Source organism: Sinocyclocheilus grahami, unplaced genomic scaffold (genome assembly GCF_001515645.1).
Source record: "Sinocyclocheilus grahami isolate Dianchi unplaced genomic scaffold, SAMN03320097.WGS_v1.1 scaffold223.1, whole genome shotgun sequence".
Classification (NCBI taxonomy): Eukaryota; Metazoa; Chordata; class Actinopteri; order Cypriniformes; family Cyprinidae; genus Sinocyclocheilus; species Sinocyclocheilus grahami.
The window spans coordinates 314,786-329,033 of NW_015505402.1; the positions used below are offsets into that span (position 1 = coordinate 314,786).

The window sequence follows — 14,248 nt, forward strand, 5'->3', positions numbered from 1 at the left end:
GATATCGTCCTCTTTTGGAAGACCAAACAAAGTAGTTTCGCTTTTACAACGAAGCACACAGCGTCTTCACGACATTGCGGCGGAAACAAGAAAACTACAGCGAGAATAAAAGTTATGCCTTCTTTCTTTGCGTGAACATTTGGGCGGCGTTATGCAAATCTTCCCACAGAGCGACGTAGGTATGTTGGGGCATGTTAGAACGAGATGTTTTAGGTAGGTGGGGCTGACTTTGATAAAGAATATCTCTTTGGATTTGAGACTTTAGTCTTTGCAACTTTACAGATCTTTTTTATGCACCAAGAGCTTGTAACACTCCAAAGAGAAAGGAAAAATTGAAATCGCATCATATGACCCCTTTAAAGCAGTGCATTAATATGGAACAGTGATTAAACTGACTTGGAACTACCTGTGCATTAAACGGTTTTACTGCATACCTGCCAGCCAATCAGAATCCAGTATTCAGACAGACCATGGAATAATCTCCTTTAAACTGCAGTCGGGTTATTTTGATTAAGTAAAAAATAACTAACAAATACAGCTAACTAACTAAGTTATCTGTTTTTGCAAATAATATATGTATATGTATATATGTAGTTGTATTTTTTTTTAAAGAAATTAATATATTTATTCAGCAAGAATGCATTAAATTGAAGTATCAGTAAAAGTATCTGTAATGTTACAAAATATTTATTTTATAGAGTTAGAGCTTAGAGTAAGTAAGCACAACTGTTTTCAACATTGCTAAAAATCAGAAATGTTTCTTGAGCTGCAAATGCAGAGTTCGGAAGGATCATGTGACACTGGAGACTGGAGTAATGATGCTGAAATTTTGCTTTACCATCACAGGAATACATTATATTTTAAAATATATTCAAATAGAAGTCAGTTATTTTACATTTTAAATACACATAACAGCATTTTTATCAACCCCAAAAATGTGAACAGAAGTGTGTTTTATGCTTAATAAAAAGAATCATGTCCTTAAGTTAGCAACATGCTGGGTTATATTAGAGTACTCTATCAGTCAGTAGTAGAAACCTAAAAAGAGTCCAAATGAGAGTGCGTTATTGTGAAGTTTCCTGAGGAGAAATAGGGAGAGACTGGGATGATTTGATATGATTTATGAGGGGGTGAAGGTGTTAGTTGTAATGATAATTGAGATTGTTACATTTCCACTGCAGAATGATGGCAAAGAGCTGGAGAGAAGACAAAGGCTATAGGTGGGAACAATTTTCAGGCGTAATTATGAACGCAGCAGGGTGGCATGTGGAGCGGCGCTCAGATAGACAGAAACACTCTTGATCTGATAAAGTGACAGATAATGAGATGACGGGAGCAGATGAGAGAGCCCTAGGAAGTAGGGAAGACTGTGATCCAGGTGAAGGAAGTCACTCTGTGTGTGTGTGTGTGTGTGTGTGTGTGTGTGTGTGTGTGTGAGAGAGATCCAGGTGAGGGTTATGTGATGAAGGAGCTGGATTGTCATTGATGACACAGCGGGTGAGATCCAGAGGGGCTCTTCTGTGTCTCCTCTCTCCTCTGTCACTCCCTCGTTCTCTTTTCCTCCACCTTACTTCCTCTTTGACATTAGGATGCATACATGTTCACACATAGTCTTGCACAACTTCAGCTGGAAACTAATGGGCTTCCAGTGGCAAAGACATTTCACTTCAAATGTTGTGCAAGATTTGAATTAAAATGCCTTTTAGATTCCTATGCATGTTCAAATTCATTTTCTGAATTTAAATTGCATTTTAATTGAGTTTGCAAACATGATGCAGAATTGCAATTCATATAGCTGGTATTTTTACATAGAAAAGCAAAAAACATGCATAGTAAAGGAGGGCTAAGGTGATAGTGTATTGATGACAATTTTCACCATCGTTTTTCTGTTCTTTTTTTTTTATTCTAGAGTATTTGGGCATGGATATGTGTGTGAGCTGTATGTGTGTGTGTGTGCTTGTTTGATATTTTTACTTGTCCAGGTGAGGCTGTTCTACATAATCAGTGCGTTCATGCCAGCTCACCACAGGTAGCCGTCTATTAAATATACACACACTCGCACACATTTCTGATCCAATGAAGTTGCTTCCAGCCGACAGCACTGATCTTCCTTGTCCTTCCAATTCAATTTTTCTCCTCCGCTCCGCAGCACAGGAGCTCTATTGGTATGCTAATACAGTCCCACAGAAGTGTGTCCTCTTTAAAATACACCAGCAGACTGGAGGATGTCATTGTACGAGTACAGAAACACACACATACATCTTGCATTTCTGTTTCAATATGTATTCTGAAATACAAGGATGCTATTACATGTAAACAATACGGCTCTTATACTTGGTGCAAGTATTTGAGCTAAGTATTCAACATCAGCGTGTAACAATAAAATCCAGAACACCTTAGCAACCACACAGCAATGACCTGGAAACCCCACAACACATCGTTTTTGTATTTTACCTTTGTATGCTTTCTGTAATGGAACAAAACCACTGGTTTGTCACTGTTGACAAGCTCCCCTTGAGATTCAAGCTGCAGCCCACCTAATGAACTGGAAGCTGGGCTTAAACTCACATGATTTTGACTCTTGCCCTCAGCCCGGTGAGTTCTGATGGTTTTGGTCTATAAGGGTCCAATTGGCATTCAGGTACAACAAAAACTGTCTACGGCTTTATCAATGATCCAAACTGTGTAAAATTGCTGATATAGCAGGAGAGTTTGTGGGGAAACAGGAGTGAGAGAGGTCAAAGAACGCAATGATAAGGCTGATTGCAGCAACCATCAAAGCCTTGTGATCCACGCTTGTGTGTGGAGATCAATGTGAAATCCACTGTCAGCTTTCATCGCATCACAGCCGGGGAGGCATTTTGGGAGTGAGAGGACAGAGGGATTGGAGAGAGGTGAAGCGTGACGGAAAAAAACATGTGTTTATGAAGTGACGGCACTGTCTACCTGTCACACACGCATGCGCGCACACACAATGGTGCGTATCTGTCACACAGCACTGATTAGAGCAGACAGGTGTGGAGGTGCTGTGGTCAGGTGAGGCCTGTTTGAGGAAGTGTGTGTGTGTGTGTGTTCTGTGTGCTGCAGGAAAGTTACTGGGCCATGACAAAGGATGGACACACACTCTTCAGGGCATTTTTTCTGGTATTGGACATGCTTAAATTATTATTAGCCATGAGTCCATGCAGGGTGTCAAATTTTCACATATGCAAGATAATTTTATGTAAAAGGGAGATAACTCTTAGAAACCTGAGCATTAATAATGCATTTTCATGTTTACTCATAAATATTTGTAGAAAGTCACTGTTTGTTTGTTTTTATTTTTTGTTAACAAATTACTTTTGTCATTTGTTTAAGCTTATACATTTGTGATATGAACTACCGTTCAAAAATTGTGGTCAGTATGATTTTTTCATTCAATTGAAATTGTAATAATATTTCACAATATTACTACTTTTACTATTTTTGATACAATAAATTCAGCCTTGGTGGGCATGCAAGATTTCTTTCAAAAACATTAGAAATTACTAACCACAACATTGTGAATGGTAGTCGGTTTCTGTTCCTGAAAACAAATATTTTTTATTTATTTATGTACTTACTTACTTACTAACCTTAACTATTCCAGTATACCTCAGTTTTGTGGCAAGTTATTGTGTCCTCTTAAGTAAGCCATGATCAAAGAAAGACACCCGATATCCAGCTGATACTGACTCTGTAATGTTAATACCATTTGTGTGGGGTAAAATGTTGGATAAGATGAAAATAGAGTTGACATTTGGGATCTATTATAATAACTTTCCTGTAGTCCAGCCTCTCATGCACAGCACTGCTTCAATCCTTCAGGGAAATATCTGCAGTTCCATGGACTTGCTAGCAGAATTCATATGGAAAAATAAATAATATTGTTCTTTCTGATGTTTCTTTTCATTTCTTCTGTTCTTTCACTGTCTTTCTTTTATTTATTCATTAATACATTTGTCTTTCATTTAGTTTTCCTTCCTTCCTTCCTTCCTACAGTACCTTCCATCCACACCTGCGTCCTTTACAGTGCTCTACATCTTCCCCTCTGCTGTTCTGTTTTTGTCTTGCTCCATCACCCTCTGTGGCACAGACGTATTTAGGTGTGGAGATCTCTCATCCATTCTTTCTCTTCTCTTCCATCTAGCACAAATGATGGATAGAGTTTAGTCCTCTACTTGACTCTCCAGCAAAGTGGATTTATTTTAATATATTTCCACATCGCTCATGATACATTTTCATCCTCTGCAGGGGCAGGAAGACGGAGGTGATAATGTGTGTGTTCTTAATTGCTGAATATCCATTGAAGTGACTGTGGTGCTCTTAATATTTAATGCAGCAATTAAAAAAAAATAAAAATCTCTCATTGGCAATAGCTAATCTTTTCATCCTCTGCTATAAATTCTACCCTGAGATCTTAAAGAAAATTTACTTTACCTGTAGACAGTCCTTCATCATCCTTTTCCACTTTTCATGGAAACGCAGGGCGTACACACACTCACACACACACACACACACACACACACAAACACACACACACACACTCCGCTCTAGCCTAAAACCTTGAGATAAAGCTTGTCATAAAGAACCTCTTTGATATGCTGTGACCTTTGGGACTTATTTTTGTTAAATTTACGACATTTTAAAACACACCTGCTTTACGAGTTAATTACCAACATATTTCTGAGTTAGAGGGCCTAATGTGTCTTCTGGCGTATGTCCTAACATTATGAAGGAATATGTTCGGAAATACCAGCACTCTGCAGTCCATCAGTTAATGATATTATGTACTGTATACACAGAGGTTTGGGCAGCTTTAAGTGTCCTTTACTGTCTTTAGTGCAATTCGTATGGAATCAGTAGGTGGCTGCCATTATAATGGCATATTTGAACAGTTGGTTTAAGTTTTGATATTCTTTTTCTTGTTCTTAATGAGCCATAATGATGAAGTAATGTAATTTTATCAACCCTGGCTGATAAATTGTATTAATGTAAATTGTATTACATTACTTGTTGCACATTTCACAACGCTTTCAAAGTGAAATGTCAATTGAGTGGTATAAAAATGGCATTCAGTTATATGCAAAACAGATAAATGTAAATTTGGCATCATTTTATTTTGTTAGTTGTTGTACGTAGTGTAAGTGAAATGAAATGTCTGGTGAGTGGCACTAAAAGCTTAATGCTCTATAGCACTTTAAAATTATGTACCACCTACATTAAACCTGACCCTAAACTTAACTGATATTCAAGAAATAAGAAATATTAACTGGTAATGAAAGCAAAAGTGATATAAAAGCATTTGTCATGCTTGCTTCTACAAGTCTTTTATCATGACTCATGTTTCTTTGAGTGCTCCACATTGCAAGTGCAATGCTGTACCAGGTGAGCTACCGAGGAAGTTTACTATATCAGAAAAACCATTCATATGGAGCTTATGGGATTCAAACATCAAAATGTTCCGCACCAAATTCGGGGGATCCCTTCAGCTCGAGGAACCCTCTCGAACGCGAATCGAGTGTATGTCTAGAGGCCCGCTTTCGAATGAGACCACCCCCGCATCGATAGCCCCCGGGGTTCGGGAGTTATGGATGGTTAAATTCGCGGTCCGGCACCAACCGAACAAGCGATCGCAGGGGGCGGCGTTCGAGAGGGCTCCTCGAGCTGAAGGGATCCCCCGAATTTGGTGGAGATCCGCCGGCGCGTTCGTGAGATAGTGACACCAGTCAACACTTTCACTTGACTTGTTCAGGCAGCAGCATTCAAGCATGGTCTTATTCAACCGTAAGTGCCCTGCGAAGTGGACTTCACATGAAATTCCGCCATGATTCCAGTTCCAAGGGAACGTACACGTTACATTCAAAGGGCATTAAAGTGCGCGAGACGTGAATTTATGTCACACTTCACACTTCTCTAGTAAGTTTCGTCTGTGTGTGAAGACAGTAGCGCAAATCCGTGAATTAATGTTTTGAAGTGAAATAAACTTTAACGGAATAAAGTTGAATGGAATTGAGTTGAATAAACTTCAACTTTACTGTTCAGTGCACTGATGTCAGACTCATTTTGGATAATAAAGTTTATTGTTAAATTGCAAAATGCCCTGCCTCCATTACGTATCTCTGTCACGTCATTATAAGTGTTTGATCACCACATTTGAGTGATCATTGCAAAAAATGTGTTTAAGTATATATATTCTGTTTATGGATATACTGTATTCTAAATATAGTACCAGTCAAATGTGTTGACACACGAATGGGAAAGTGTCCAAACTTTTAACTGGTACTGTACTATAATATACACAAAGAATATCGGCCTTTTTTACTCCCTAATATCGGTATCGGTATCGGGCCCAAAAAAACCCATATCGGTCGGGCTCTAGTTCAAATAGTATTGTTCAATGAACCGCATAGAAAATGTCTTTAATAAATAACAATCTGCCCTGTAATCATAATTTGTTTAAAAGCAATAAAAATAGCTGGTGTTTTACTGCCACAAGCAGGGTGCGAACTTATTAAGGCTCCCCTTAACGGGGAAAACGTGATTTATGAAATTTTGGGGTGTCTCAAAAAATATTGACAATGTGTTATTTTGACATGCAATTTCAGTTTGGTGTAATGTGATCATCATGGATTATTATGTGTAAAATTGCAAAAATATCATTCATTCATGCATGACGGCGATTTAAACCTAATTCACTTCAATAAAGATAACGTCTCGGGTTACTTATGTAACCATGGTTCCCTGAGGGGAACGAGACACTGCGTCCTCTAGGGGTCGCTATGGGGAACGCCTCGTCGTGACCCGTGTCTGAAGTATATATATATATATATATATATATATATATATAAAGTGGGCTCCCCCAACGTCCACGGTATAGTTCGAACACTGGCCACAAGTGTTCGTTTCAGCTGGAAACTGCAGTCAATTGTTTTGAAAATTTTTTTTTTTAATGTAGTTAGAGGCATGTTTTTCAAATGAGCCTATGTTGAATTTTATTAAAAATGGGCACTGGACAAGCCAACGTTGTGCCAAAAATCCAAATTCTCATTACGATGCTAAGTGTTAAAGAGTAGCCCTGTGGCACTTATCAGTAGTCAAAGATGATTTTCAAAACACATTTTTGGTCATTTCCTCTTTTTAAATTCAGAGATGTCAATTCAGATAGGATTTAAATCAAACAATAGTAGGTAATTTGGCCCAGACTTATTTCCTGGATGATGGGAATAAAAAGAAAAGGACATTTTAAATTCAGACAGCAATAAAATAATCTACTAGCTCATGTAGATACTGAAATAACCTCACGGCCTTATGTAAAACAATTACAGTCTCAATAGGACTTTTGTCATGAATGATTAGATGTCAGTGCAGCAGCAGATGGCATGCATGTCTGGGCACTATTGTCTTACCTGAGAGAAAATAGATGTTTTCTCAGTAATGGAGAACGCAGCCTTATCATTATCAGTGAGAGGGTTTTGAAATGGATTTTCGACTTTTGAATAAAATTCAGTTATGTGAAAAAATGTGAGTGGTACCTCACAGTGACAGAATGATAATGAAAGTTGACCTTCTTTAAAGGCGCAGTGATGCAATATGTTCAATATTTAATGTGCGTAGACTTCATGTGAGACATTTGTTGGTTAACTGCCAGAAAAGTGTAAACACTGTGACAAAAACCTTGTTTCTTGCTCAGCCACTAGCATGCTTTTGAAGTAATAATGATCTTTTCGAATAATAATGATCGCTTTACCTTTATGAAGCATCACATCTTTATTTCTCTGATCACTGTAGTTAATATTTTATGGTGTATTTTATGAATCTAGCTTTCATAAAGTGAATCTCTTTTTAATAAGACATGGTAATGAGGCAGCAGAGAAAAGTAGAGGAGAGAAGAGGAGATTTCTGTATCGGAACAGAGCAGGCACATAGATATGCTTATATTGTCTTTCCCAGCACGTCAGGCGGTCACGGTGCAGAGATGGTGAATAATGCACTGGGGGCAGAGAGAGAGAGGATGGAGATAGACAAGTATGGACAGAAAGAGAGAGAAACTCTTTTTTTTGTGATTCTGAAGTTGATTTGGTTTTGTGAGGCCTCGGCCGTGGAGCCTGTGGCAGTGATTATATTTAAGTCCCTGGAAACTCAAGAATATTATTCTAAACTTTCATTCCAGCCTTAAAAGCATAGTTCACCAAAAAATGAAAATCCTGTCATTATGTATTGCCTTATGTCATTCCAGACCTTCAAAATATCTTAATTTTTGTTCTGCAGAAGAAAGAATGACACGAGGGTGAGTAAATGATGACAGAGTTTACATTTTTTGCTGAACTTTCCCTGTAAGTGTAAATAAAACAGAAAGTTCATGGCTGTCGCCGGCCAAACAAGTTGGTGTTTTTTCAATGTAGGCTTCAGACACGGGTCACGACGAGGCGTTCCCCATAGCGACCCCTAGAGGATGCAGTTCGAAGTTCCACGAAAGGGAACTATACATGCTGTTCTTGTCATGAGCATCAAGGTGTGAGGGCGGTGCAAATTCCACTCATGTTTAGTACATGTTAACTCAAAGATTCGTAGAAAAAATATAAATGTTGGACTCTGTGGTCGATTCTGCCTTATATTGTCTTTCCCAGCACGTCAGGCGGTCACGGTGCAGAGATGGTGAATAATGCACTGGGGGCAGAGAGAGAGAGGATGGAGATAGACAAGTATGGACAGAAAGAGAGAGAAACTCTTTTTTTTGTGATTCTGAAGTTGATTTGGTTTTGTGAGGCCTCGGCCGTGGAGCCTGTGGCAGTGATTATATTTAAGTCCCTGGAAACTCAAGAATATTATTCTAAACTTTCATTCCAGCCTTAAAAGCATAGTTCACCAAAAAATGAAAATCCTGTCATTATGTATTGCCTTATGTCATTCCAGACCTTCAAAATATCTTAATTTTTGTTCTGCAGAAGAAAGAATGACACGAGGGTGAGTAAATGATGACAGAGTTTACATTTTTTGCTGAACTTTCCCTGTAAGTGTAAATAAAACAGAAAGTTTCTAGCTTGTTCAATACAGAACTACACTGTTTATTTAAAGGGATAAATCCTGTCATTTACTTACTGCTGCAGGTCTCTTTCATGCCATGGATTAGAATAAATTATATTTTGCAGTTATTTTCCATATAGTGAAAGGAAATGGGGAGACAAACTATAAAAACACCATGAATGTAACACAAAAGTGTTTACTATTGCTCTTGCACTATAAAATATTTGGGTCACAAATCTGTCATTTGGAAATTATTTGCACAAACCAGCAATGTTCAGTGTTTTTGACAGTGTTTATTAACTTTTGTAGTTCACCCAAATATGAAAATTTGCTGAAGTTTACTCATCTTTAAGTCATCCAAAATGTAGATGAGCGTGTCTCTTGATTTGGAGAAATTTTGCATTACATCACTTGCTCATCAACGAATCCTTTGCAGTGAATGCGTGCCGCAAGAATGAGTCTCCAAACAGCTGATAAAAACATCACAGTAATCCACACCACTCCAGGCCATCAATTAATGTCTTGTAAACCATAGTAAATGTTGAAACCAGTATATTATCAGTACCAGTATTTTAGTAGCTTTATGTGAGGAACAGACCGACAATTGCTATTAATGGAAATCACATTCAAATACAGTGTGTCGCATCAAGATGTGAAAATACACATTTAAAATTCGGTCTAATCATATGCAATCAGAAGACTTGAAAAATCAGTTTGGAACAACATAAGGCTGAATAAATGATGACAGAATGCCATTTCCAGCTGAATTATGCACTTAAGAGTATGTCCATTTCATAACTACAAAAATGATTGTGCCGTAATGCATGCATAAGACATCTCTACACCTGTTTCTGTAATACAGTACAAGCTTGTGTACTTTAGATTTGGATGCTCTCAGTATTCCAGCAGGAGCTGTAAATCCCTCTTGTGCCACGTTTGAGGCCCCATCACACCCCATTTGCCAAACACAGAGTCCGCCCGCCCCCCTGAGCAATATCAGAATACACTGTATGTCTGCTCGAGTTTTTGATGGTTGATCACACCCTCAGATTGCCCTCTGGGAAATGTTCTCTGAATTATAATACAGTTGGCGTTCTGTATTTGACATCAGCTGCAGTAGTTCCCCTCTCGCTCTGTCATCACGATCTCTCATCAAACGTGGCTTTCTGACTGAATGTGACTGAAGGGATTGAGCTCCTTAAAGACTTGTACTTAAAGGAACGTTCCGGGTTCAAAACAACCTAAGCGCTGTTGACAGCATCTGTAACATGCCATAGACAATTAGCACAGAGAATAATTGTGAAGTGATTGTGTCTTTATGTGTAAAAACAAGCCAATATAGCGGGCTTTTAAGAGGTAATATGCAGAATGTATTTTTGTTAAAGCACGTATATTAATTCTTCTCAACAAATATTGGTTGTTTAAGTTGTACAGTTGTTTAAATCACTTTTCCTAGGTGGATAAATTTACAATTCCTGTGATTTTCTCCATGTAAACAATGTTATGTTTGTGCATATCATTTGAAAGTTAAGAGTTTATTGGCTTTACATGGTCATGAAGAGAGTTGAAATATTGGAAGTAACTTGCATATTTATAATAATTATTAAAATTCTTATATGTTTTGTAATTAATAGGCTATATTTTTTATGTTTAAGACTTAAAAGAGGGTCAGTAAGATTCATTTATTTATTTTGAAAGAAATTAATACTTTTGTACAGCAAGGATGCATTAAATTGATCAAAAGTGACAGTAAAGATATTGATAATGTTATGAAAGATTTCTATTTTAAGGAAATCCTGTCCATGGCACGGAAAGTGTACCATGGTTTCCACAACCCTGAAAATAAATTCTTGAGCAGTTAATCAGCATATGATTATGTGACACTGAAAACTGTGATGATGCTTAAAATTCAGCTTTGACATCGAGAATAAATTACATTTGAAAATATATTCAAATAGAAAACAGTTATTTTACACTTTCACAATATTACTGATTTTACTGTATTTTTTATCAAATAAATGCAGACTTGGTGAGGATAAGAGACTTCTTTCAAAAACGTTACAATAAATCTTACTGAATTTTTGAACAGTAGTGTATTTTAATGTTTATACTGCTCCAATTACTGCAAACTTTGGGACTTATTATTTTTAAGTTATTATTATTATTATTATTATTTAATTAATTAAATTTAGGTTTTTTTGTGGTTAAGGATGACTTGCGTCGAACCTGGAGCATTTCTTCAGGGAACAAAAACCCCTCATTTATTTCAAATACCAGTAACTCTTCCCCTGAGTAACAGATATATTGTTTGTTGAATATTATTTGCTTTATTCTTTTGTTTTAGAGATTTCTGGTAAGAATTGGTGCTCAGTAATATCAGGTGACACTATTTAAATATTAATTTTGAAGAAACTGTAATGAATGTTATTATGAATTTGTTTTGACTTGAACAAAGACTTGACTGGGTAAGAAACAGAGGGAGAAATTCTGAGTAAAGAGAAGGAGGAGAAGAAAAACATCCAGCATAAATATTAATTTCCCTTTTGTTCAGCAAAAACGACCCAATCGGATCCTCAGCGGATTCCAATCCACCTCAAATTGTTTTGTTATTCATAATCTGCCTCTATATATTAACATGGAATACTTCAGAACGAAATCACAGCAATCCCTCGGGATCATGGGAAATGTGGATTTACCACATTTTATTGATTTCTCATAGATTGTATTTAACAATCCCCCCCCATAGTTGTTGTCAAGTTTTTATTTGTTTGTATTGCATATTAAAATAAAATGCTAGGAATTAAATAGCTGACAATATATCAAACAAAGAGGATTGTGAGTGTAATTGCTACAAATAGCCACAGATATCTCAGTCTCGCACAAGACTGCTCTAGAGAGAAGGAAATAATTGAAGAATTTCAGATCATTTGAAAATGCAGCCACTGTTTCAGTAATGGAGATGAGGGGAAAATGTGCTTTTCCTTAATTAATTTGAACGTCTTATAGAGGGAAGACGGAACTGTTTGCTTGTTGGGAGAGTAGCGCCCACTGGGCACCAACATATGGAGACTGCATTTGGCTTTGGGTGACGTTTAATGAACTTCTCATGATTATGAGTTCCGATACCAAAAATAGCCCCCAAAAGACCTGAAGGAGGCCCTTATCTACAGGAGAAGCAGACTTTGTGGTTTAGCTCTAGGTTGTGTCCCACTGTGTTTCAGCCTTACAACGCCGCGTTCACTCTCGCCTCGCTGACAGCCAGATGTTTTTCGAGACTGGAGTCATGTTTTCTTGTAGGCCTGGCCTTAGGGCATCTTTCCATTTTGATGGGCTCACGTGCATAGAAGAAGAATAATAATACAAAAAGAGAGAGAGACAAAGAGGGTGGCATTAATTACTCATCCATGAATAATGCAGCTTGGCTTGTCAGATGAAGGCTTTCTGTAATCTAAGGGTCATTAGCTTGTTTGCAGCATTTCTCTTCTCAAATTAGTGTGGAAATTTAGGTCTCTAGAGTTGGACAATAAGCAATATCACACCTACATTTCTTGATGGAAAGAATTAAGGATCTACAATACTTTTCAAATGTTTAGGGTCAGTGAGATTTTTCAGTGTTTTTGAAAGAAGCCTCACATGGTCACCAAGGCTGCATTTATTTGATGAAAAATACAGTAATATTGTAAAATATAATTACAATTTAAAAGAACTGCTTTTTAAAAAATATATATTTTAAAATGTAACTGGCAAAGCTGAATATTCAGCAGCCATTACTCCAGTCAGTAAGTCATACTTATTGCTCGACAATGAGTCAATGTCCCACTGGCCCTAAGCAATGTTGCTACCGCGAAGCTTTCACTCATTCATCTTGTAAATCCAGTTTTCATGCCTTGCGAAATTAAACATTTGCTTTTCTGTGATTTATTCTACAATGTTCTGACAGAATCTTCTGATTTGTCACTGTCTAATTAGCTTACTAATATAGATAGCTGGCTAAATTAGCAAAAATTATTTGTGATAGTCTTGAAAGCATTGCATGAAACTGCATTCAATTCAATTCAATTCAAGTTTGTTTGTATAGTGCTTTTCACGATACAAATCATTGCAAAGCAGCTTTACAGAAAATTTAAGTTTGTATTTTAAAGTTTAGCTTATCATTGGTGACTATCTCAAGTTGATGTACATATGGCAGAAATGTACAGTAAAATGTATGCAATTAATTAATGACGTAATCAAACAGGCGGTGAACACTATTAACTGCAATGATTATATGTTGCGATTAAACTTATAGCAAAATTTGGTAGTTTTGTATGTTGTTTCAGGGTTGGCATCATCTGAGGTCCTCTGGGGGGTTGGCATCATCTCTTCTCAGATCTTCGTAAGGGTTGGATCCAGACTGAAGCTTGTAATTCGTGTAATTCCTAGTTACCTCGGGATGCCAATCCCGTGGCAGAAACGGAGAAGCATCAGAGTAATCAGACTATATTACATTTTATAATGCTCATAATCGGATACTTTTTCATGGATTACATGATTACATATTATTCACACAATGGCAGTAAATTAATCAAAAGGGATTCCCAAATGTTTTTGTCAGCCAAACCACTTTGACATATAATATTTAGTTAAAATATCTCTGAGTAAGTTAATATTAAAAGTTTACAGTTTGCTTAATGTTGCTTAATGGTCATATTGACATGCAGGTAAACAAATTAAATATTTATATTTTTAGTGTTTAAGTTTAAATAATTTATTTTACATTTTTATGATTGAATTGATTATTAGCTTTTTATCAACTCACAAACCCCTTGCAGTTCTTACTTTAAGCCCAGTTTGGGAAACCCTGGTATTTACATTACATTTACATTTAGTCATTTAGCAGACACTTTTATCCAAAGCGAATTACAAATGAGGACAATGGAAGCAATCAAAATCAACAAAAGAGCAATGATATGCAAGTGCTATAACAAGTCTCAATTAGATTAACGCAGATTTAAATTATATAATAAATAAAAAGAAAAAAGATAGAATAGAAAAAGAAAAGAGCAAGTTAGTGTTAGAGGCCTTTTTTGCTTTTTTTAATTGTATAATAAATAAAAAGAAAACAAATAGAATACAAAAAGATTAGAAAAGCTATTGTAATTTTTTTTTTAAGAAAACAAGCTGTAAATGAATAGAGTGCAAGTCTAAAAGGGACACGTTTTTT

General features: G+C 36.7%; 1 protein-coding gene and 1 long non-coding RNA gene across 3 annotated transcripts in view; one reads left to right on the plus strand and one right to left on the minus strand.

Annotated features, from left to right (window-relative positions):
- ptprt (protein tyrosine phosphatase receptor type T) overlaps positions 1-14,248 on the plus strand; it is a 278,126-nt gene that overhangs the window by 120,664 nt on the left and 143,214 nt on the right. The gene's annotated exons all lie outside the window — the stretch shown is intronic.
- Positions 6,788-14,248, minus strand: part of LOC107596773 (uncharacterized) — a 13,372-nt gene continuing 5,911 nt past the window's right edge. Inside the window, exon 3 of one of the 2 annotated variants that reach the window (XR_001610403.1) lies at positions 6,788-6,798. This is a non-coding gene — a long non-coding RNA (uncharacterized lncRNA). Of the gene's footprint in view, positions 6,799-12,053; positions 12,065-14,248 lie in introns of those variants that run through there. The other variant, XR_001610402.1, reaches the window with a different exon arrangement.